Source organism: Corvus brachyrhynchos, unplaced genomic scaffold (genome assembly GCF_000691975.1).
Source record: "Corvus brachyrhynchos isolate BGI_N302 unplaced genomic scaffold, ASM69197v1 scaffold220, whole genome shotgun sequence".
Classification (NCBI taxonomy): Eukaryota; Metazoa; Chordata; class Aves; order Passeriformes; family Corvidae; genus Corvus; species Corvus brachyrhynchos.
In genome coordinates this window covers 6995277-7007424 of record NW_008236209.1, presented here as the reverse complement: position 1 = coordinate 7007424, position 12148 = coordinate 6995277, and the positions used below count along the sequence as shown (strand labels likewise).

The 12148-nt window shown below is 47.1% G+C and overlaps 1 protein-coding gene across 2 annotated transcripts in view; it reads left to right on the top strand.

The window, feature by feature from the left end:
* Positions 1-4145: 4145 nt before the first annotated feature.
* The window catches only part of FHL1 (four and a half LIM domains 1), a 30333-nt gene continuing 22330 nt past the window's right edge, over positions 4146-12148 (top strand). Inside the window, exon 1 of one of the 2 annotated variants that reach the window (XM_008641810.2) lies at positions 4146-4313. The gene's annotated coding sequence lies outside the window, so the exon portion shown is untranslated. Of the gene's footprint in view, positions 4314-4349; positions 4462-12148 lie in introns of those variants that run through there. The other variant, XM_017743097.1, reaches the window with a different exon arrangement.

Here is a 12148-nt window from a genome sequence, read left to right as displayed (position 1 = left end):
GAAGTGTTTCAGCTTTTCCATTACTTTGCCCGCCTGGAGACCATGTGCTGATGGCTGTGAGGTAATTAGCTGGTGTCAGGTGAGTTCCAGCTGCCTGCAGGGCTGGGGCTCCATCTGGCCACCAGTATCCCCCAGGGTGGCAGAATGGTGGGATGGTTGAGGGTGTGGAGACTGAGGGATTTCTTTTCCCTATTTCTTTTCCTCTTTCCTCTCTCTCTCTTTCCTTTTCCTCTTGAAATGATTCACTGCAGGACAAGCTGTCTTCTCCTGTGCCCCTTGGGCTGAAAACAGACTTTGGAAAAGTCAGAGGACAGATCGAGGACAGAGCCGGCACTGGGGCCTCAAGGGATCAGCTTTCCAACATGATAGTTCTCCTTTCAGCTGGGAGGCCCTGTGTGGGCCACGGGTGCTTTATATTCCAGTGGGGAACCCATCCAAAACAGGGCACGACTGACTTCTACGTGGTTAGGGACATAGATGTCACAGGAGCATCCAGCCTGTGTGGCTGCCTCTGCTGGGAAAGCTTCCTGCTCTCAGAGGCTGGTGAAAGCAGGTGGCCGTGTGGTGAAAGGAGGATGGAGCCAGTCAATTAGGGAATTAACAGGGCAGTGACCCTGAGGAGTCAGTGTGGATAGGGAGTCAAGAGGGTTTGTGATGGTACCTTAAGCCCAAAATAGCTGCATCCCTCAGACTGCAACTTGGAAGGGGGAAGGAACCCTTCCCAGCTGTTTTGGACAAAAGGGCGAGAGGGGATAATGAGTGGTAATTACTTTAATGAGGGGATTGGTAATTATTTTCACCTGCAGCTGAGGGAAGGGCTGAGGTGTTCATTAGGAGAGGAGGGCTCTGAAGGGTTTGTGTGTGGAAATTATCTCTGCTGCTGTGGCTCTGTGTGGTCATGGTGTCTCACAGAGGGCAGGTGAGTGGGGCAGCCCCATCTCACACAGGGTGATTGTCACCACTATCAGCCCTGACTAGGGGACACCATGGATGGGACATGTCACACCCAGCCGCAGTTTGGCATGTGGGAACCAGGACAGCCAAACCAACCCATGGGGTATGTGAATGGCATTCTGCTTGGGTTCACCCCAAGATGCAGTGGCTTCCTTCCACTGGCAAAACCAGGCCTCGTGGTGTGAAAGACTTTTCCCCTCTGTGGCTAGAGGGGGATGTAATGGAATCAGAATGGAGACCCAAAGGATGAATCAAAGCACATCTTTCTCTACCAGTGCAGATGATTCCTGCTTTGGGGTGAGCCCTTGACTTTGGGGGTGTCCTGCCCTTGGGGTTTCTTGGAGAGCACTTGGCTGTACATTAGCCTCCCCACACCCTCTGCAAGCTCTACCATTTCCAAATAAAGTTTCTTAGCAGATAGATTTGAGTGACTAATTCAACCAACTCAGTTTTAAGTGCTTCTGCTTATAGTTCATTTTGTTTGGATAACTAGTCAAGGATATATTGGATCATTGGAGTCCTTCTTTTTTAGATTTACTTACTGTGTTTGCCAAAAATCAATTTGCAGGGTAACTGATTATCTTCCTCAGCAAGCACTGGTGGTAGTAGGGGATTGACTCAGAGTTGACTCAGTCCTTTGCAATGAGTTGTGTCATTCTTGCACTTTATTCTTGTTTAATCCAATGCTTTGGCAGAGATTTTTATAGTGCTCTTTTGTATCTGTAATATGGCAGTGCCCCAGTGCCTGTTCCTTGACTCTGGTTGTGTGCTGTCCTTGCTCTCTAAATCATCCACTGCTCTTTTCCAAACAGAATAGAACTGCTGCTGTGATTAGTGCAAGCTCTGGAGTGCTTAAATTCTTCTCTGTCAGGTATACTGGTCATTTTAAGGTCTGATTTAAGGTCTGATCCTGCACACACTTTCTGGCAGGAGTAGCAATACTGAAGATTGGGTAAAGCACTTGCTCTGTGCCATGTGCCTTCGCAGACCTTTATTTTGCTTTTTTTTTCTGGATGTGGCATTGTGCACATGGGACTGGATGGTGAATCCAACAGGGATCTAAAGGATGCAGCAACTGCAGGATGAGGCCTTGATCTGCAATCTGGTGAGAGCAATGAATTACTCAAATAACAACCTGCTCTGCTGTAATCAGTGAGAGCCACGTTATATAGATGAATTTATTATTTATCTGCTACTCTCTTAAGCTGACAGACATGCTGCCTGGCAGTTGCTTTGATGGTAGCTGAGGTTTAGGATTTGGCCATGAAATCCCTAGTTTGTGTTGTATGTGGAAGGCATCTAATACCTTAAATAAAGGGCAGAGGATCCTGATAGCAGCCTGATGACATTCCCTGCAGATATGGGATGCTTGTTATGCTGCAAGATGTCAGGCACTTATTAGAGCACTTGTGCTTCTCCAGGGTGCATCATCTGGTTGGGATCTTCCAAGATGCAACTGCAGAGGTGCAGAATTAGTCCCAGGTATTCCTATGGGGCAGGGGCAGTGACTGGTCTCTAGTAAAGGGACTCCATTGGTACAGATGCTCCTGGACCAGTGCCCTTCCTATTCCTCTCTCCTCCTCTTTCTGTTTATGGCCAGAGGCAGGAAGGCTCCTTCCTTTGAAAGTAGAAATCCCACAGGAGCTGCCTGCAGGGTAACTTTTCCCTGGTGCCATTCTCCTACAACTGTGCAACACCTGGTTTGTCTTTGTATACTCACATTCTACAACCCTGGTTTCTCCTGGAGATCTTGGCTTGATTTATCTACCTGGGAATGTTCTGTCTGAATGTCCCATCCTTGAAGGGTCTCATCTCTGCAACTTCTTATGAATCTTGGAGCTCTGCAGCTGCAAACATGTAACACACATCACACCTTAGGGGCAGGGGGGTTTTGCTAGTGGTCTTGTAGGTCTGATGGTTGGTTACAGCCATTAGAGAAAAGCTCTCGCTAATGGTGACTAAGTTTTATGCTTGCTGGGAGAGCTGTTGAAAAAATGAGCTGGAAACGGGTATTTGGATTCCTTTGAAAATCAAATATAAACTTCAGTCCGTAATGATAAATGATGTTGGTGTTTCACATCTGTGTTTCATGTATTCCTGGAGTTGTTCTTGGCAAGTTGTGGCCGTCTGAGTCTTGAACCTCAGGGCAGCCCAGTGTTCTTGTCCCTGCTAGGGATGTTAATGTGGATGATGCAGTGTTGGAGGAATCTGTGGGACTTACCTGTTGAATGAACAGACACACAGAAAAATATGAATGTTTCTGTAAAGAGAGAGTGTTTGCTCTTACACAATGTTTTTTGTTTTACTAACAAAGAAAAATTCCTTGGCCCAAATATAGTGATCTGCTTTCCAGGGATACTGGTGCTGTGTCCAGCACACCTACCAGCCTCTCCTGCCATTAGTCAAGAGCTCTGTGGTGGTTCTCCAAGGCACCACAAAAGCCTGTTTGTAGAGAAAGAGCTCCAACACAAGCACCTCTTGTTGAAAAACAAACTTAGCTACTTGCTGGACCATGTGTCCAACAGCAACAAGAATGGAAGAAAGTGGCATAACTCAGAAGAATAAAGAAAGTATAAGGGATGGAGAAAGGGAGAAAAGAAAACAATGTGAACGTTGTGAGATTTTTCTGGTGTGATGCAGCACAGGCAGGCAGATTTATTTAAAACAGGAATGAATTGCTACCTGACAGTACTATATTTCATGCCTGCTTTGAAGAAAAGGCTCCCCTTTTGGCATAATTTTTTCTGTGCTCTCTTCAGTTGGGTCCCCTCCCTCCCTGCAGACTTCTCACCTGAAATACATCCCTGCTGTTTGTTTTGTGTCCTGCAAACTCTGTCTATGAACCTGAATGTGATGTGTAACTGACCTTCCAGGAAAGGCTTTAGCATTGAGAGAGGGTTATTTGGACAGGACAGGAACCTGGCCACGCATCCTCCTGCAAAGATTCTGTGCCTCATTTTCCTTGTCTGGGAGTGCAGCTGCTGGCACTTTGGGGGTAGCAGGGCTTTTCCCAGCCTGCTGCGTCCCAGGGTTCCCATGACAGCCCGGTGCTGTTGTGGGGAGGCACGGAACAGCTCTGCAGGCAAAGTGCCATCGCTGGTTGGGGTTCCCCCTCACCATGGACGGTGCAGTGACCCTGGGAGGAGCATGCCTCCCCGGGCAGGATCGCTGCTATGGGCTGGCCATTCACCTCCCTGCTATAAGAGTGGAAGCCGCGTCTCTCCAGCTGGACACCCCAGCCCAGCCCTGGACCAGAGCGCTCCCGTGTCCGTCCCGCAGCCGCTCGCAGTGCTCGGTCCATCCCTTCCCTCCTCCCGGCAGCAGCCGCCTCGCAGCATTCCCGGGATCTCCGGCAGCCAGTAAGCACATGCCTCCCTCTCTCCCTCTCGAGCATCGTCTCGCTGAGCAGGGCAGGGAGCATTTCAGCATCCCACGCTTCGCAGATCTTCGGATTTCGGGGCTGGTGCTGGTCTTTTCTCTGCCTTGTGACTGCTCTGCCGGAGAAGGGTTTGTGAGAATAGGGATGGGGAGTGGGAAGCCTGTGGGTGTGTAATGTACTTCTGAAACACTCTCTAGCAAGCAATTTCTCCGTGGTTCACTGAGTTAGCCTCAGAAACTGCCTGTTTTATGGGTTGTTTTGGAAATGGGATTTATCTACGTTCTTGCTTCTGATTTCTCTTGCATCCTCTTTTTCTGATATACATATTCCCTCCTGGAAGGTGGTTGCTTTTAAAGTGCAGGCAGACCCTGGGGTATAAATACAACTTTTCCCTTTGCTTCCAAGCTGAGCTGCTGCTTAGGGAGAATTTGCTGTGGTACCGAGTTGTGTAAGAGCTGTCAGCTCTGTGCTTTCCTGGGCAGGTGATCAGATGTGCCTCTTTGAGGCTTTTATAATGAGAGCTGGGGAGGAAATAGCTAAAGCGGAGGCTGTTTTGTGGGGTCTCAGGTGATGTGAGGAGCAATCCTGGGAGCAGGCTGGCAGTAACAGAATTGGGGAATATGGAAATGCAAGCTTTTACCTAATAATTATCACACTTTCCTCTTTCCTTCTGTATTACAGAATATCAGGCAGTTGCAGAGTTCCTGCAGCTGTACCCACGTGAATGCAAACACCTTGAGTTTTGCACAAATGCTGCACCCCTGTATCAATATAGATTTGGGAAGTCACTTGCATGAGTGAAGTTGTATTCACCATGTGTTTGCAAGACGGGTGTTTCTGTCATTAATCTTATCTTTTGACCAATTACTAAAGAAAAGTTAATGCATGTGACTCTGGTCCCATTTGTGTTGTGTAAGCAGGAGCCAGTCTGTGGTTGAGAAAGGGATGTGACTATTTTTTAAACCACTGAAATCTAGCACATGGAATGGGGAAAATTAATAAAACAATCCACCTACCAATTAGTCTTTTACCCTGTTTTGAGAGGAAGAGTGTTCTTTTTACAAATAACAAAAAAAAAACTTCCAAGAGGAAACTGACTAAATTCTTAAGCCATGATGTACAAAGCAAATAGCTGATCAAGCAACCAAATATGGCTTTGAAACTTCAGCTTTCTTTTGTAATGATAAAAGCACCCACATACTTCAGTGACAACACCCTTTTTTTTTTTTCCAAATACAGCATTCTTGAATACAAACCAGTTCCTAATTTTTCCTTAAGGAGCTCAGTATATAAAAATTCCTTCTTGACTAATACCTGAGAGAAAAATGTGGATAGGTGTTTCAGAGCTGGCACCACAAGTGCAAAAAACCCCCAGTCCCTCCAGATCTCAGTACAGCAGAAAGCCAGTTTCTCAGATTTTGGACTGTGGCTCTGAGGAACGAGTTCAGGGCTGGGACTTTACAGCTGGCTTCTGATATGTACTGCTCTTTGGGAATTTTGGCTGGGGAAGGTATTTAGGATTGGGCTCTTGAACTGTTTCTAACAGAAGTTATTCCCTGCTGTGAGTGATGGCTTGTCTCCCTGTATGCTGGTATAATTCTCTGCTTGAACATAAACAATGGCAGCTGTTCAAAAGGAGGCAACATTTAGGTACTCAAACACTTGAAAATAAAAACTCTCCAGCCTATCTTGGCTGGCCTTTATTTCAGAAGCAGCTTTTCCGTCGAACTGTACCATGAATGGAAAATCCAGACATATGGTACTAAGCAGCTGGTGGGAGCCTGGTCAGGTCCCTGTTCATGTCCATGGATAGGGGAGTGATGCTGTAGGATGCACTTCATCTGTAATCTAAATCCTTATCACATGAATATGACAGCCCACACCCATTGCACCAGGATGTAACAAAAAGTTTAAGGAACTGACCTCCTTGCCCCCAAGAAGTAACTTACTTCCTTTTGTATCACAGAATAGTTTGGTTGGAAGGGACCTTTAGAGGTCATTTAGTCCACAGGGACATCTTCAACTAGACCAGCTTGCTCAGAGCCCTGTCCAACCTGGCCGTGAGCACTTCCAGGAATGGGGCATCTACCACCTCTCTGGGCAACCTGTGCCTGTGTTTTACTGGTTTTGCCAGTGTAAAAATCTCCTTCCTTGTATATAGTCTAAATCTAACCTGTTCCAGTTTAAAACCTTTGCCCCTTGTCCTGTTGCATCAGGCCCTGATAAAAAGTTTGTTCCCATCTTTCTTGTGAGCCCCCCTGAAGTATTGAAATACAATATTGCTGTAAGGTCTTCCTGGAGCCTTCTTTTCCTCAGGCTGAACAATCCCAGCCCTCTCAGCCTGTCTCCATAGGAGAGATACTCCATCCCTCAGAGCACATCATCATTGTCTCCTCTGGACTCGCTCCAACAGCTCCACCATGTCCTTCCTGTGCTGGGACCCCAGGGCTGGATGCAGCTCTGCAGGTGAGGTCTCACAAAGTGGAGCAGAGAGGCAGATGTGAGCCAGGAATGATACCGACCCCTCAGCAGTAGCCTGTGTGAATTATGTTAAGTTTGCTCAGCATCCAGTGGATGCATTGGGGGATTTAGGTGGAAAATTCCTCTGATCTTTGCTGACGAGACAAGGATCACACAAGCCTGTGTTTGGCACTTCCCTTTTTGTGGTTCGCTTGGCCCTGAAGTCCCAGGGGCATTAAATTCAAGAAGACAAGCCTCACCATCAGTGATGTGCAAAGTTTGCTCATGCTTTTGATTGGTGTTGATTGCTCCTAAATCAGAACAGCTCCCCGTACAGCCGTGGGCAGGCTCTGGTGCCAGGCTTCCGCAAGGGTCAGAGATGCAGGTGTATGGAGGGCTGAGCCAAGCAGTCAATGCCTGCCTGTCACCCTCGCAGTCCCCAGCCACTGTCACCTTGTGCCCTGCTGGTAGGAGAGCAAAGGTAGAAAAGCTGAGATTTCAGGTTCAATTCTATACCTTGAGCAGGGTGGACTCACTTTTGCTTGAAACGGTAGCAGAAATCATGTCTATGCAATAAACCTTCCCAGAACTGACCTGCAATTTCATAAAAACCAAAATGCATTGTAAGTCAAAATACTACAGCTTGATTCATTGGGATCTCTTTTTATTTCATTTCTCTGTTATAGAAATGCAGACAGGGAAAGTAACAAGAAAGTCTGAGATCAGTCGTTTCATGTCTGATTTTGGCAGAGGGAGTGTGGGAGGAAGAAAGAGACCTCGTATTTCTTTTAGATACTCTGGAGAGGAGTTTTAAGCAGATGGCTCTTCAGACACTGGGACTCTAAAGAATTAAATGTTATTTAGATAAATCCATGCTTCCACTTCTGCAGTGTGGTTTTGGAAGGACTGTGCCATATATTCTGGCTTCAGTTCTTTTATTCTTCGGTCCAGTAAAAACCCTGTTTGCAGCCACTTGGCTGGGTGTAGGACCAAAGGACTGGGGCTTCCCTGGGGTTCAGAGACAGGATATAGCCCAGCATGTTCCTCTCCCCGATGGGCTTTAACTGGGACTTTCTGTAAATGAGCAGCCCAGAGCCAGCTCTGGGCATATCACCCCAGGTGGCTTCTGTAGGAATGAATTGGAGCCAAGAGGCCGAGGCTGGTGTGTGATGAGCTTTTCTCTCTGCAAAACCTCCCCAGGCCTGTAGGCAAAACTCTCCTACCAGAAATGGCTCATCTTGCTGCTCAGAGTATTTCCTGCAAAGGCTTTGCTCTGCTCCAAGATGCTGCTGGAAAGCGACAGAAAAACCCTTGACGGGCCAATGCTCACCCCTCCCTGCAACACACACTGAGGCAGGAGCTAGACCTTGATACCTCCAGAGTGATTCAGGCACGTGTAGTGCCAAGAATGCTGCCAGAGCAACTTCCTACTCTCACAGCAAGAGAGCATGGCATTTTCTGTGGAACAAAGGGATGGATGGATGGATGCTCTTCTGCTTCTCCAGCTTTTTCATCTCCATCAGAATAGATGGGAAATGGGGTTTGTGTCCTATGTCAAGACAGGGCTAAAATTACGTTTAAGGCTTTGGAGAAAATCAAAGTAGGGCAAGGATTGCATTATAGCTATGCTGTAATGGGATAGACAGGGTTGGAAGCACTTTTTTCAAAATAGGCTGAACTAGAGTTCCCTGGAAGAAGTTGGAGAGCTAGGGCAGGGTTCCCAGCAGTGATGGAGCTGCAATCCAGGGTGGAAGGGCAGCTATTTTGCTGTGTGCCTGACTGGAAACTGTAGGAACCCAGAGTGCCGAGAATATTTCTCTGCCTGTTTTTAAGGGCTCTTACCCCCCTGAACAACACTGTTTTAACCTCCAACCTTGGAAAAAAATTACCAACGATCAGACAAGAACTAGAAAATACAGTGGTGTGAATTAGGTGATAGACTACTATGTAAGATTGTCACAGGGTGAAAAATTTAGAGGTTTTGGGTTTCTCTTTGTAGTAAATAGATAAGAGTAAATAGCAAAATGGAGGGTTGTTGTTCTCTAAACCTTCTTTTCCTTCTTCTACTACACCATGTTCTGCAATAAAAGTAGTTTGAAATGATTGGATAGAGAATTCCGCAGTTCCTGCCCATGTTACTGAATAATTGTTAGGAAAGTGAAAATAATGTACGTTTTTAGTAAGTATTGGTTAAATTATCTTTAAAAGGCTGCGTAAATCTTGATAATTAGAGACTTCACTCCTGCTTTCTGTGCTCTATGCTGTACCTGGGTCACGCTAGTGGCTCTGTTCCTCTGATAAGACTTAATAAACAACTATCCAGCAGCATTGAAACTCCAGGAAAAGTCTTGGTTTATCTTTGAAACTCCTTGCAAGGACTTTTAGAAGATTCTCTCCCATCAAGAGGGATTTGATTTATGGCACGGTTCAGTGTCAGAAACTTTCAGGCAGAGTTACAATTTTGGTTTGGATGCTGTTACACAGTTGCATTATTTTTGTAAATAAGAAATTCAAACCCTTTTGATTTTGGACTGATGTTTTTAGAAGACCCACTTGTTCCACATATGTGCCTCATCTTTTTTCTGTTCCTTGGGGTCACCCAGTGATTGGTGTCATTTGGGATGCATCCCTCCTCCTGCTGCTCAGCAGAGCTGTCTGTGGTGTGAGCTGGCAGCCAACAGTCATGGACTGTGAGGGATTGAAAGTGGTGGGATATGGCTGCATTTGTGATCTGCTTTGACATATGAGGGAGCTTCAAATCAAATACTGGCTGGCCCCAGTGGTGTCTGTCTGCTGAAATGACGTGTTTAAGAGACCCCTGTTCACAAGAAATCACGTGTGCTCCATATGCCAAGGGACTCCTGAAGGGAGGCACAGTTGGTACAGGGATCTATAATCCACCTATTTTGCTTCAAGATCCCTTTAGCACTGCAGCAGCTGTCCCAGAGTGTGAGGATTCTTGTGTTACACCAGCTTCCAGCTGCAGAGGAGTTCAAAGCTTCTGGCAGAGCAAGAATTGCTCTTGCTGTTTTGCTTGGACAGAGCGAAAAATCCCCTCAATCCTCCAAAACTCTCTCATATGAACCAGAGTGCTGGACGTGCCTTTCTTGTGCTAAGAAAAATAGAAATGGTTCATCACACTAAAGCCATGGCTGGTCCAGCCCACACTGGTTGTTAGTTGACTTTCCTGCACGGAGTTGGCTCCCAGCTCTTCCTCAGAGCCTTCATTTGGGAATATTCAGTTTTCATGTGCTTCCAGTGGTCTCTGACCAAAGATCCACTTAACTATGACACTACCCTAAATACAGCCCCCCCACTCCTGGGAGGATGCTGGGTGGGAGAAAATAGGATTCTTTCTTTTAAAGAAATGCCCCAAGATGTGAGAACCCTCTGGACTTGGCAGGCTGCTCCCAAGGCATTTGCTGTTTGTTTACCTTGGGACTGACTGCCCCTGGCAGTTGTTACCATCAGCCTTTCTTATCTGTTCTTTTCTATAATAAACACTGGAGCAAAGGTTTGGAATTAGCCACTTCTGAGGCACTGCCTGCCTCCCTTTCCAGCTTCTGTCTTATGGTCTCGTTTTAGGACTCTTGAGCCTTTTCCACTTCATTCTGTGCCTCTTGGCACAGAATTGCCATTTTGTGCCTCTTCTCATTGCACTGAGACAGCAAAGAGCTCTTTAAAATTCCTGGTAGGTGTGTCATCCACAGGGCTGCAGCATCCCAGGAAACTGGTGCCTTGGGACAGCTGTGTGCACTCACAATGCTCTTGCTGTGTGCTACAGAGATTTTTCTAGTTTGACTTACCTCATCCAGTGGATGTTTGATGAGTTTCTGACTGATACCTATTCAGTTGAAGAGCCCGTGGAGGCAGTGTCAGGATCCTGAGAGCATTCCAGGTGCCTGGTGCAGCATTAACCACAGGGCAGTCAGTGGTTTGAGGGAATGCAAACACAGACAGCACCTCCAGAACACAGGTCCTCATCTGGATTGGGTAATTGGAGAAAGTAATCTGGAGATTGAGTGGCTTTGCTTCCACTTAGAAATTCCCTGGTGATCTCTAAGCATTGTCCTGATGTGATCTTGCTCCTGACAGTACTGTGGAGAGGCAGTAATAAACAGCCCAGGGTGCAAGCATTTGTCTCTCTCTCTCTGGTCTCATCTCACTTTAAAAATACACAGAGCTACGTTTTTCACTCAACACATGCAAATACAGTTTCCTGTCTACCTTTGCTCTGCCCGTTGAGAGCCAGTCATGCTTCCCCATGGGACAGCCTGCCAGGTGAATGCCACTTGATGTATAACATATTTCAGTGCTGCCTCTGGAAATGGCCAGGATGACAGTATGGTATCAGGGCTGGAGAGCAGCCCACGATCACTTCGCAGCAGCACAAGGGCACCTGGTGGGGATGCAAATCTGTTAAATTCTGTCTGGATTTGCTTTGGTGGATGCTAGAACACGTCATCCACCCCTTGCCATAATATTCCCCTCTCTCTTATGCCATTATCTCCATAATGATTTATAGCCAAAGGTGGAAACTTCAACTCTGGTTCTGTTCCTGTGGTGGGATGGGTTTCTTGCAGTGGGTGGGGAACACACCATTCCTGTTTGGGGAAAGATGTGCAGATTTTTGGCTGGAGAGGACTGCAAACAGCATTTCTGTGGTTACTCTGATGTGCTGGACAGGCTGTAACACTTGTTTGGGGTGGCAGGGGGCTGCCATAAAGGCTCACCTGTGGTGTGTATGAGTGAAAGCCGTGCCTCACACCTCCTTTCCTCAGTCTCATGTCGCTGGGGTGAGCCCTAAGGCAGCTTCCCTTCGCCCTGCAGTGCTAACGCTGCCCAATCCCTGAGCACTGCTGTGAGCACCTCCTGCCCTCCAGCTCTTCCTCCAGCCTGTGGTGGTGCTGTAATGCGGGGAAGTCTCTGTGTGCTCCACTAGACACTGAACCAAACAACCAATAAATCTCTTATAAACCAAGGAGTATCTTGTTTTGGTTACCAGGGAGATTGCCAAGTGCAAATTCAACCTGAAATAGCGATGAGCTCATCCTTGGAGCAGCATCGGTGCCTGAGCCGGAGCAGCCGGATGAAAAGGGAGCCAGCGCCAGGAACTCTGTCTGCTCCACCGACATTTGGATGCTGTGTGAGCTGTTTTGCCAAGCAGCTTTTGCCTTGTAAATGAGATTGTGCAGGGGATGGTGGGTGAAGCTGGCTGCTGAGACAGGGCTTTTACAATTCCTGCAAGTGTGGCAATGACATTCCTCGTGGGACTGTGGGCTTGAGAGCCCAGGGGGTGGTTAAGATGCTGCAAAGGTGGCCTTCTCTGCCATCTCCCCTATCCTCGAAACTTCT